General features: G+C 34.7%; 1 non-coding gene across 1 annotated transcript; it reads right to left on the reverse strand.

Annotated features, from left to right (window-relative positions):
• Positions 1 to 3,871: 3,871 nt before the first annotated feature.
• On the reverse strand, positions 3,872 to 3,973 carry LOC113269759 (U6 spliceosomal RNA). Its single transcript, XR_003321569.1, has one exon. It is a non-coding gene; the product is annotated as a U6 spliceosomal RNA (small nuclear RNA).
• Positions 3,974 to 12,345: the final 8,372 nt, after the last annotated feature.

Genomic DNA, 12,345 nt, shown 5'->3' on the forward strand with positions numbered 1-12,345 from the left:
ACTCATCTTCCTTTTCCTGACAGCTGCATGCTCAATTAGATGCATTTACAACTTCCTGCACAATTGATAACCTTTTGTCATAAGTGTGACTTTAATTATCTGGTCAGCAACCTTGACACCAATTTAGTAGCCAAACATAAACATAACTCATCCCCATGTTCAAGCTACTTAATAACTAACATTTACCCATAATTTGTTGAGGATATACTATATGCCAGAAATTGTTAATTATTTTGCATGCATTATTTACTTTTATCTTTACAATTATCTTGGAAGTTAAGAACCATATTCTTCTCATATGGAAGAAGAGGGATTCAAATTTCAAGAGTAGAATTTGATGCCAAATCTGTCTGACTCAGTGACTGCACTTTAATTCTTGTATATACTGCCTTTCAAAAAGTGTCTTATGTATACCTGGCTTCTTCGCTGTCATTATTGGGAAGAAAAACAAAATCTATTCTAAAGTATAAGCTAAGATTTATTGATGTCTGGAAAGTTAGAATAAAACAGCTTGGAATTTAATAACTCTGGCTAATATATAAACTTGACACCACTAAAATGAAGATAAGTTGTAGACATTTTACTTAAGACAATAAATTTAAAAAAAAAAACCCTTAAAGTATTGATTAATCAAATATAGGAAATGTCTGACCAATCACAGTATTATTTTTTACAAGAAAAATTTTTTAAAAAGAATATGTTTCATATGAAGAGATTATTAACAATGGAAATGTTTCTTGTTTTGTTTTGTTTTCAAGGTGATAATTTTGGTGGATGGAGGGATTTCTTCTCCTTATTTTATGATAATGCTTCTCTATTCTCTATGATACTTTCTAGTTATTTTCAGGCCATTTCTAATGCGGGTCCTGGTTACCTAACTGGACAATTAAGGCAGGAGAAATGACACATTCTTCATATATAAATACTGAACTAAAGTAGAAATTTTCTGTTCCTGGCTCTACCACTAATTTCCTATAATTGCCCACCCAGAGAGCATAAGGATTAGATACCACTTCCTCATTTGTGTAAAAAAGGGGTACTTTATAATCTCAAACATGCCTTTTAACTATCTCATTCTATGATTCCGGGTAGGCCTAGAACATTGTTAGGCATACAGTATAAATATTTATAGAATGAGTACCTATCTTTCCGTTATTCCTAATCCTATCTATTCTTCAAAGCCTAGCTGAAACCTCACTTCCTTCATGAAGGCTCCCAAGAGTACTCAAACTTCCTGAACTCAAAATAGCCAGTACGGTAATTACATGTCATCTTTAAAGACTGCTTAATAATTTCACAGAAGAAAGTCCTTGTTTTAAAATAAGTTGTAAATCAGCTTGACAGAGACAGGTTTTTGACCTATAATTTTAAACATTCCTTGGGTTCAATCACAGCACTGGCCTCGCAATGGATGCTTAGCAAATTCTTGTTAAATGCAGAGTAAGTTTGAATCAGCAACTAAATTCCTAATTTTCAATGTCAGGACATCCTTTTATCAGAGTGGGCTTCTGCAGACTGCAGTCCAGGTCTTCTCTATGCCTGATGCAGTCTGAGCATCATCGTCGTCATCATCACAACCGTCATCATTATCTTTATGATCAAAAAGCATTTCTTCAATCCTTCTGGAATGAATGGCAGCAGCTCAAGAACTATCTTCAGCTGGAGGAGAAACAGCTGGCTATCATTCCCTATATAATAACCTTTCATATTTTCAGAGCCTAACATCATTAGCTTTAAAAGAGCCTCAAATATTGGATAAGGTTGGATGCTACAAAAGAAGGAATAAGAGGAATGGCAGAGAACATGTTATGGAAGGGGAGGGACTGTGTGTATTATCAGCTTGCTACTCATCTCCTCACTCAGTATAATGCAGCAGGCAAGTGCAGGAGAAGATGAGCTGTCAGTCTCTTGGTGCACATCATTTGTCATGGGTCCTCTTATGTCTGCAAAGGCAGGGACTTCCCTGTTATCATGAAGAGCTTGTCATGGGACCAGTAGTATGTATGTACACTGAGTTCACTTTTGTTCTTGTCACTAGAATGGTCGTATTGCAGGACTGCAATTTTGCCAATGTTCTTGGCAGTTGAAATTAAAATCAAACCCCCAAATATAGATTTAAAGAAGATAGATGGTTTTTCTCATTCTCTAAAGATGTAGGGGATAAATTTAAAACATTCTTTTGGCAAGTCATAGTTTACAATTAAAAACCCACCTAATATCCTTAGTATAGCCGCAGAACAGGACTAAGTTTCGATTAATTAGATAAAGAATTAGAGACCACCCTGAAAAACACACCTGTGTTTTCCATATTGAACTCCATGCTTCTAGGATTCATTATTTTGTCTCATTACTCACATATCTATTCAAGAAGAGGTAGTTGTTTCTGGAAGATGGCACTGGAAAAGTGAAGGTCAGTTTGAATGAAAATCCAAATTTGGTTACCATCTTCCTCTGAATAGAAGTGAAACCACATACCTGAGCTTTCAAAATTGCCAGACTTTATTCTAGTGTTTTTGGCCAAAGTCTGAGTTATGTATTTCTTGACTGAATTTTATTTTTTGTTCTTCCTAGATCTCCTTTTCATTTGATTCAAGAGCATATATATTTCTATCTTTGCAATCTTTCTTGATTTTCGCTTTTAGCCCAAGGAATTCAATTAAATTCATCTGGCAGACGGAAAGCTCAGGCCCATAAGGGCAGTAACAGATACTAAAAATAATGAGAAGGATATAAAAATATCCTGATTTCAGGTCAGGGGGATTTAATAGTACTCAGAGGTTTTAATAAATTAATTATTTTTTTTTCTTAGTTGTCTTTCCTCTTCTTTTTCTAATTCCCTTTGCTCAGGCACTGAAAAATATCCTTTGGCTAGAATGCTGAAGCTAAAGCAAATAGCCTTCCTCTAATAACTGCTCACCGCTCCTACGGTCAGAATTGGTCTACCTGAGACCAATGGTCATGAGGGCCAGATTTTCTGGGAAAATTCTAACTTCAAAGGGGTTCTATTGTCTTTCATAAACATATAAATGCAATTTACAGCATATAGCATGTAACCTGATTCAGGAATTGGAAGACTAAGGTTACTCTTCATGGTGAATATTAGTCAACTGATTAGTCAATATGTATATTTGTGTGTGTGTATATGTATGCTTAAAAAATATATATATTATACATATTTTTAAAATATTATACATATTTAAGAAATATACTTATTTATACGTATTTAAAATGTGTATATATGTAATGTGTATGTATGTATATTTAAAATAAACTATATGTGTGTGCAAATATACAAACATACAGATGATTCTCATTCTCATTAGTTCCATTCTATTGAGTTGTTGCAGACACTGAGTTAGCAAACACTGAATCATTGCTCCCAGGGGAAATACAGAGGTAGGTTCCTGCAAGCCTCTTGTCACAACAGTCTTGTCAACTGATCAATACAAAGCCCTGTTTTATGAGTATTTCTGTTTAAAGATACCTTATTTAATATATGTTGTCAAACCATTAACATTAAACTCAAGACCAGCAACACTATAACTCATGTTTGAATGAAGCTTATCTAACACATGTATTTCTCTGTCAGGCACATCATAGCCTTCTTGCACTCAGTAACACTAGACAGCAAGCATTTCAGCACTACACTTGGGGGTCATTTTAAACAGCAAAATCAACAAAAAGCACAAAAATTCAAAAAAGATGACACTTAATGGACCATGAAAAAGATACTTGTTTACAATATGAGAAGTGAAACAAAAAGACAGAGTGTGGCCTTGTCTGACTTCAGCTGGAAGGCATCAGGTTACTCAAATTTTCCTTTATCCTTTGTGTTGTCTGCAAATGATCATGAAAACCCTGCAAATATTTTCTTTTTATGGAACACTTCATGAATTCGTGTGTCATCCTGTGCAGGGGCAGGCTAATCTCTGTATCATTCCAAAATTAGTATATGTGCTGCCGAAGCAAGCATAAAACCCACAAGCATTGGCTTTATGGTTGCAACTACATTCTAGCAAGTAGGCAAATTTACAATATAGAATCCACAAAAAATGAGAATCGATTGTGCATGTGTATACTTTCTTATCTAATTGCAGAGGAGAAATTTACAAAAACTGAAATCTAAAAAGACTAAATTGGCAAGATTAGCAGTTTCTTGGGCAATCCTAAAATGACTGAGATTCAGCCTGACCATTTACCTTCTATGTCTCTATTTACCATTACTGTATAAATGTACTGATCCTTAGAGGTGCAAAATTGAGACTTTCAGTTCCCAAAAAGAAAAATTTCTAATCTTCCCACGAGATTTATTGTTCACTCATTAATGTTATATTCTAGCCTTGTGAATCCCCAAGAGAGAGAGATTTGATGGTCTCCACATACCCCACCTTTCTTGCTTCTGTGATTTCTGGACCCCTAATACACTCTCTACCATATTACATGTTGGAGAAGCACCACTGTTACATGTACCACATTGCTTATACTTACGAACTTTCATTTAAAAAGAGGAAACAACATTCAAGTTAAAAGCCAGTCAACAACAGATGGTGTTGGTGTTAACTTATATGGCAGTTAGGTCTAACCAAGAAGTGGAATTTGAGGAGAAATTTTCAGAACTTAATACGCATATCAATAGAATAGCTTCTACACTTGTATATGTACCCGTCTCCTCCATTTGGCTGTAATTTTAAGAGCAGCAGTGGTGTTTTATTAATTTTTGTAGGTTTCATGTATATCACAATGTCTGATACTGAACAGATGGATCTCAACAAAATATAATTTGTACTGAAATAAGGTATCATCACTGATTTCAAGAAGCTTGCATTTTACTAATTTTTATTCTTTTTGTTTTTCAATTGAGAAAATTTTCTATCCTCTGGATAGTTTTAGCTTGACCAATTTGAAAGGCTAGAAAGTTGATTCTGGTTTTTCCAACTTGTTTCTTTAAATTTTCTTCTTATTAAAACAGAATACTATATTTATTGTAAGAAAATTAGAAGATAAACAAACATGAAGAAAATGAAACTCACCAATCATTTTTCTTCTTGGTTATAATAACTCTTAACATTTCAGTATATATATATTTTTTCACTGATCATATTTAGAGTAAAATCTACTCCTTCTCCATCCTCTACTCTACACTGGGCACTGGAGAGTCTGTTACTTTAGGGACTGTGGCATATTCCCCTGGGTTGTAACATGGTTTAAAGCATTTCCTGCTATGATTTCTATTGAAATATGTTCTGAACAGTGTTCTTTAATAGGCACAAGATCTACATAAGAAGGCAAAAATAAATATGCAGGTAATAGGAGACAGCCAAAGCCTACAAAAGCAATTTTATTAACATTTCAAGTAAAACTTGCAGAAGGCTTGATCAGAGGAACTTCCTGTCCCTGGAAAGGAAGGGATGATTTCTCAACTTTACATTTGAGATACTATCTAACTAACTCCTGATATCTGGTGTCATACTTTCAAGGCCAGGCTTAATGTAGGTGCTAAGTTTAATAATTCATCAAATATTGTGATTTGTGTTCTCAATGCTACCCTATTGATTTCTTTCAAATGAAACCTATAAGGGAACTCAGATCATACTTGGAAAGGATAATTTCACTGGCAATAAAAATGATTTGACCAATTATATAATTAAAATAATGTCAATAACAACACCTAGCAGAACAGATAAACCCTGAAATTCAGGCAGGAAATAAGTGATCTTAATCAAGGCAACTATTTGGTCCTCCTTGAAATCTACAGATACATGAGTAGAAATGACAATTCTGCCTGACACAACTATAGTCAGTATAAACTTCTAGTAGAGACTTCATGATAGTTTTTAAACATCTTTGTGGAGGTATCGATAGTTAATAAACTGAACACGCTTCAAGTGTATACTTTGATAACTTTTTACATATGCATACACCTGTGAAGCCATCACCATAGTCAAGATAACAAATATATCCCCAATTACTTTCTAATGCCCTCTGTGATGCCTCTCTCCCCTGGCTTCATTCCCACGTTCATCTTGAGGCAAATACTAATATGCTTTCTTTCACTACAGAGAATTTGAAAATCCTAGAATTCATACAAATGGGACCATACAGTCAGCATTTTCCCCCTCTGGCTTCTTCATTCAGAATATTTACAAATACATGCATGTGTTTGCATGTAGCAATAGCTTATTCCTTTATAATCAAAGATATTCCATTTTAGGAACATACCACAATTTGCTTATCCATTCACATGATGATGGCCATTTGGGTTCTTTTAATTTTTGGCTATTACAAATAAAGCTGCTATGAAAATTTGAGTCCTAGTCATTTGTAGACATATGCTTTCATTTCTTTTGGGGAAATAGGAGCGGAATGAGTAGGTCATATAATAGAAGTATATTTAGCTTTTTAAAGGCTGCTGAACTGTTTCTAAAGTGATTGTACCATTTCGCATTCCCATCAGTGTATAAGAGATACAGTTATATGAGACATCTTTTCCAGTACTTAATATGATGGCTTTTTAAAAAATTTTAGACAGTCTAATAATATGTGTTGGTATCAAATTGTGGTCTTAATTTGTATTCCTCTCAGGACTAATTATTGTGAATCTTTTCATGTACTTATTTGCAATCTCTATATCTCCTTTTCTGAAGCATCTTTTAAATTTTTGTCCAGTTTATTGTATTATTGCAATATATTTTTGTGTAATCTTATTATTGAGTTTTGAGAGTTATTTAACTTGTGGATATATATTACCTACACGTCCTTCATCAGATGAGTGATAGGAAAATATTTTCTCCTAGTCTATGATTTGTGTTTTCATTCTCTTCCTTTCAAAGAGTGTAAGTTCTTAATTTTGATGAAGTCTAATTTATTAAATTTGTTATAGGCTGGGATGCCTGGGTGGCCCACTAGGTTAAGCGTCTGCCTTTGGTGCAGGTCATGACCCCAGTGTCCTGGGATCAAGTCCCATATCCGGCTCCTTGTTCAGCGGGGAGCCTGCTTCTCCCTCTGTCTGCCTCTCCCCCTGCCTGTGCTCTCTTTCTCTTGCTCTCTCTCTGACAAGGAAACAAACAAAATCTTTAAAAAAAAATAAATTTGTTATAGGCTGCTTTTGGTATTGTATGTAAGAAATCTTTGCCTAATACAAGGTCACAAAGATCTCCTATTTTTTTTTTTTTTAAGATTTTATTTATTTATTTGACAGAGATAGAGACAGCCAGCAAGAGCGGGAACACAAGCAGGGGGAGTGGGAGAGGAAGAAGCAGGCTCATAGCGGAGGAGCCTGATGTGGGGCTCGATCCCATAATGCCGGGATCACGCCCTGAGCCGAAGGCAGACGCTTAACCGCTGTGCCACCCAGGCGCCCCAGATCTCCTATGTTTTACTTCTACATGTTTTATAGTTTTGCTTTTATATTTACGTCTGCGATCCATTTTTAGCTAATTTTTGTATATGGTGCAAAATATGGATTCAAGTTAAATATTCTGTATTTGGACATCTAATTAATTTTCCATGGTAATTTATTGAAATGACTATTCTTTGTCCATTGAATTGACTTTGAGTCCTTGTGGAAATTTACTTCAATATATACACACAATTTCTGGATTTTCTATTCTATTACATTGCTCTGTTTGTCTATCTTTATGCAGTATCATATTGTCTTGATACTACAGCTATATAAAAGTAGTGGAAGTGCTCCAAATTTGTTCTTATTTTTAAAGTTGTCAGTTTCTATAAAGTACCTGGTAGAATTTTGATTTCATTTCATCAACTCTATGTATCAATGTGGAAGAAGTGACACACTACCAACATTAAGACTTCCAACAATTAGTATGGTATGTCTCCCAGTTTGTTTACATCTTTAATTCCTCTCATAAATGTTTTATAGTTTACTGTGAACAGGTCTGGCATATATTCTATCAGATTTATTCTTAATTTTTCATATTTTTGTTATTACTTGAAGTGGTTGTTTTTATTTCAATATGAAACTGTTTTTTACTAGTACTTAGAAATACAACTGATTTTTTTATACTTATGTTGCATCCAAAAATTTTCCCAAACTCATTGGTTCTGGCAGCTTTCTTGTAGAGTCCATGAGAATTTCTCAATAGACAATTATGCCAAATGTGAATAGAGAAAGTTTCATTTCTTTTCCAATCTGGGTGATTTAATTCCTATTTCTTGTCTTGTGCTGGCTAGAACCTTCACTATCTTGAATGGAAATAGTAATAGCAGAAATTCTTGCTAGGTTCCTTATTTTAGAAGAGAAGCATTCAAATTTTTACCAGTAAGTGTTTTTTAAAATAAAAACTAAAAAGTGACTACTAAAACGTTTGAAATTACATATGTGGCTTGAAATACACACACACTCATCCATATACACATATTTTATATGGGATGAGGTGGGGGTCCAAATTCATTCTTTCAAATCATGATATACAATTAACTCTGAGTAATTCTTTTTATATGTTTCTGGAATCAGTGCTAGCCTTTTACTGAAGATTTTTGAATCTAAGGATATTGATCTGTAGTTCCCCCCCCCTTTTTTGTTGCCTTTATTTGGTTGCTATCATGATAATTATGGTCTCATAAAATGAGTTTGGAAGTAATTTCTTCTTTTCTATATTTTGCAAGAGTTTTTGAAGGATTTGTATTAATTCTTCTTTACGTGTTTGCTACAATTCATTCATGAAGGGCTTCTGGGCTTGGATGCTTTTGTGGGACGTTTTCTAAATTACTAATTCAAATTTTTACTTATTATATGTATTCTGAGTTTCTTTTCTTCCTAAGTCTATTTCATTAGTTTGTGTCTTTCTAGAATTTAAAAAAGTTTCACCTAAGTAATCTGATTTGTTGTCATATAAATATTTTCTTACAATACTTTTTATTTATGTAAAGTTGGGAGTAATGTCCTCTCTTTCATCTCTCATGTTAGTAATTGTGTCTTCTGTCTTTTTCCTGGTCAGTCTAGCTAAAGATGTTTTGATTTTATTGATCTCTTTAAAGAATTTACTTTTGGATTCACTGATTTTATCTACCTTTTTTCTATATTTCATTTATTTACTGGTTCCTTTGATGTCTAAAAGGCTTTCTCTTTTCTTATTGCAAATAGTGCTTCTTCTATTTTCTGGAAACATATATTTTTATCTTTATCTGGACCCTAGGAACTGTGCTAGGTTATGTGGATATAATGGTAAGCAAAACCAGATGTGGTTCCCAATCTATGGATCTTGTATTCTAGACAGAGGATAATTCATCACATTATCAGACCAAAAGATGCTTAGTTAAAACTGATAATAGTCTTATTAAAAAAAAAGGAACATAATTCAAAGAGAAGACATAAAAAAAACCACCTGACTTAGAGAGAGAACAAAGATTTTATCCTGGTGGAAGTATAGAGAGAAGTTAATAAAGATTAGACCTGAGCAGGTGGAGTAAGAGCATTATGGACAAAAGATGTAGTGTCTGCAAAAGCTTTCCATGTGTACGAAACTGGAAGGAGGAAAATGTGGTAGAATATAGGAAAGAAAGGGAAAGAAACAATCTAATGCTTCCCACAACATACTGTGTCTACCACACTGTTGGGTGCTTAGTAGACTGGATATCAGGGTGAGGATTCACGAGAGAGAGAATAAAGTGTCAAGGATATCTCCTTACCTTTCGCTTGTAAAATTGGATGGATGGTGGTACAATTCATTGAATAAGTGCTCCTAAAATGTTTGTTTGAGGTCATAAATTCATCCCTGATATGTTGAATTTAAACTGCCTTCAAATAGAAATATAGATTAGGCAACTGTATATAATAATAATGATGATAATAATAATAATAACAATGATGATATGTAGCCCTTATTGTTCGCTAGCCATTATTTTAAGAGCCTCATATAACAATTCATTTAATTCTTCCAACAAACCTAGAGAGTTTATTTATTATTAGTTTCTTCTTACAGATGAGGCATAAAAATATGTGTGTGGGGGGGCGCCTAGGTGGCACAGCGGTTGGGCATCTGCCTTTGGCTCAGGGCGTGGTCTCGGCGTTGTGGGATCGAGCCCCACATCAGGCTCTTCTGCTGTGAGCCTGCTTCTTCCTCTCCCACTCCCCCTGCTTGTGTTCCCTCTCTTGCTGGCTGTCTCTATCTCTGTCAAATAAATAGATAAAATCTTTGAAAAAAAAATGTGTGTGTGTGTGTATGTTTATATGGAGCTCAGCAATAAGATTGTGGGAATTGAGAGAGCAGAGGATGAGAGAATTGAGTAGGAATTGTAAACAGTTCTGATGGCTCCTTTGAGGCTAGTGAACTCAAATTTATAATAATACCAATAGGAGCACTGGGGGGGACTTGGCCACTTGGGTGATGACAGAGAGAAAGAAGAAAGTGGGCTGCATGAGGGATAAGGTTTTGCTTATGAGGCGTGATGAAAAGACAGAAGAGCAAAGGAGTTTATGGTATGGCCAAGAATATTACTGAAATAATGCATGACAAGAAACTGGGAAAAAAAGACTAGACTGGAGATTAGCAGAAATTAAGGAGTCAGTGGATTCCCTTTTAGCCAATCTGGAGCCCCCACAGAATCCTTGAAAATCCAGGAATATGATTCTTTACACAATGCAAGCTTATGAGATGCCTTGGCTTAACCTCATAAAAATACTGTCAATATGCTTTAACTCCAGAAAATTGTGCTTGTTCTCAATCACTAAATCATGACCAAGCTGTTTCTCTTAAGGTGCCAAGGATAATCTCAGTGATATCCGATCCCCGGAGGTCTGTGCTTTGTAAGCCCAATAAAGCTAAATCCAATAAATCTATTCACAATTAAGATACTTTTTCATATTCATTAGACTTTCACTTTAATTAAAGGTTTATTTCTCTGTGTGGTTTTTTAGAAAATGTGGACGTTGAAGCTATAAATCTAAACCTTAAATAACAAAACCTTTCCTTAGGCTTATATATCGGCAAAAATTATTACTGAAGTAGCTTCAATATTAATAATAAGTATTAACAAGCAGCCCTGGGCAACATAATCTCGGAAGACTCAGAGCATGAGTGGCCCATCATTACTGAGATATCTAGAAAAATGTTTGGGGACAGGTGGGGAAAGAGATAAACTGAGACCCTCAGGCAGAATGGCACTGAAAGGGAAAATGTGCAGTTTTGTGATGTCCTACTCTTTGGATTTTCTTAGGCTCACCAAATCAATGTGAGGAAGAACATTCCTCGCCTTACATTACTGTGTAATCAAAGTTATTTACTTGCACATTTGGGGGATTGTAAATGATTCTGACCTTTGCTAAACTATTATGCACAGAAAGGAAAACTGTCCCTTTAAAACTTGCCTCTTGACGTTAATAAATTAGGGACCTCTCACAGTTCCTTGCCAGACTGCATTTGTTGTAATGTTGAATTGAAGTTTCCAGGTGAAATGAACAGCTGCCAAGCTAGCCTTTCAAGAAGCTGCCTTTGGGAACATAATACTTTATTATCCGTGTTGTGCTATTCTATGCTGAGTAGTAGTTAAAATAATGAGAGGTCCGACTAAGTGATCTATTTCAAGGTCTATTTTCTCCTTAGCTAGAGAAGCACCTTCAGACCATTCCATCCATCTGTTCTTCCTCAGGGCACAAGAAGCAAGTCAGTTGGCTGGAACTAAAGTCTTTCACCTGTTTTTTTTTAAAAACTAAACTTATAAACTGAATTCAGTCTCTAATATGTTTATCTAAAACCAAGATTTTGGCTTTCCTGGAATCACATCTTCTTTCACTGGTCAAAAATCTTTCACATTTGTTTTGAATTTAAATGTTTGCCAGTTTCCTGTGCCCACTAATCAAGGGCAGTTAGTTCTAGTTTTCTAAATTATTATTATTATTTTTTTATTAACCCCTTCAAACTTTAGCCCCTGGTTTATGACAGAACAAAATTTACCATTAGTCTAGTTCTATTTCTTGCTGGCAGATCATAATTTTCTCTCAAAAGGTTTTTGGGGAAAGATGCAATAATCTTCAAAAGTTGGCTTGGACATCAAATGGCTTTTATTAAGCAACAGTTTGAGTTGAGTACAAATGAACTGAAAACATATTTCAAATAATAGAGGAAAACTGTCTTTGGAAAACCACATATTGGGTCTTTCCAACAGCAAAACAATTTAAAATTTGTTTTGGTGCTTGGCAAAAATAAACATGTATGAGTTTCTTGGGAAGAAATGGAAGAAATCCAGTTTTCTAGGAAGGAGACACTGAATTATCTCTTGTCATGAAGTAGTATAACCTGTTCATGCCTTTCTTATCTCCAGGAATAGTGACAGAGAAGATTATGGTAACTAACATCCCTACTTATAGAAGATTTGTCCTAATTA

The sequence above is a fragment of the Ursus arctos genome, unplaced genomic scaffold (genome assembly GCF_023065955.2).
Source record: "Ursus arctos isolate Adak ecotype North America unplaced genomic scaffold, UrsArc2.0 scaffold_36, whole genome shotgun sequence".
NCBI lineage: Eukaryota > Metazoa > Chordata > Mammalia > Carnivora > Ursidae > Ursus > Ursus arctos.